The sequence below is a fragment of the Trachymyrmex septentrionalis genome, unplaced genomic scaffold (genome assembly GCF_001594115.1).
Source record: "Trachymyrmex septentrionalis isolate Tsep2-gDNA-1 unplaced genomic scaffold, Tsep1.0 scaffold152, whole genome shotgun sequence".
Classification (NCBI taxonomy): domain Eukaryota; kingdom Metazoa; phylum Arthropoda; class Insecta; order Hymenoptera; family Formicidae; genus Trachymyrmex; species Trachymyrmex septentrionalis.
Window position 1 is genome coordinate 1 of NW_017304675.1, and position 361 is coordinate 361.

Consider the following 361-nt stretch of genomic DNA (forward strand, 5'->3'; position numbering starts at 1 on the left):
TACAATATATAATAAATATTATTATACAAAATCATAGAAATGTACTTATACAAATACCACTGTAAATAATAACATACGAAAAGAGAATAAGCATGTATGGGAATGTGTGTGTATCTTACAATCAGAGATAGTACAAATGGTTGATTATGATGAATGATTCTAATTTATATTAAACTGCTTTATTCAGTTTTATTACAATTTTTATAGGGAGTTATGTATATCTTTTTTGTAAAAATCAATCAAAGAAAAATTCACGTTGTGCTTGTATGTATCGATAGATGTATGAACGGAGCGAAAGAAAGTGAAAAGATCTATTACTCAATTTATAATTATTTTTAACACTGTTGTAGTTATTACGATT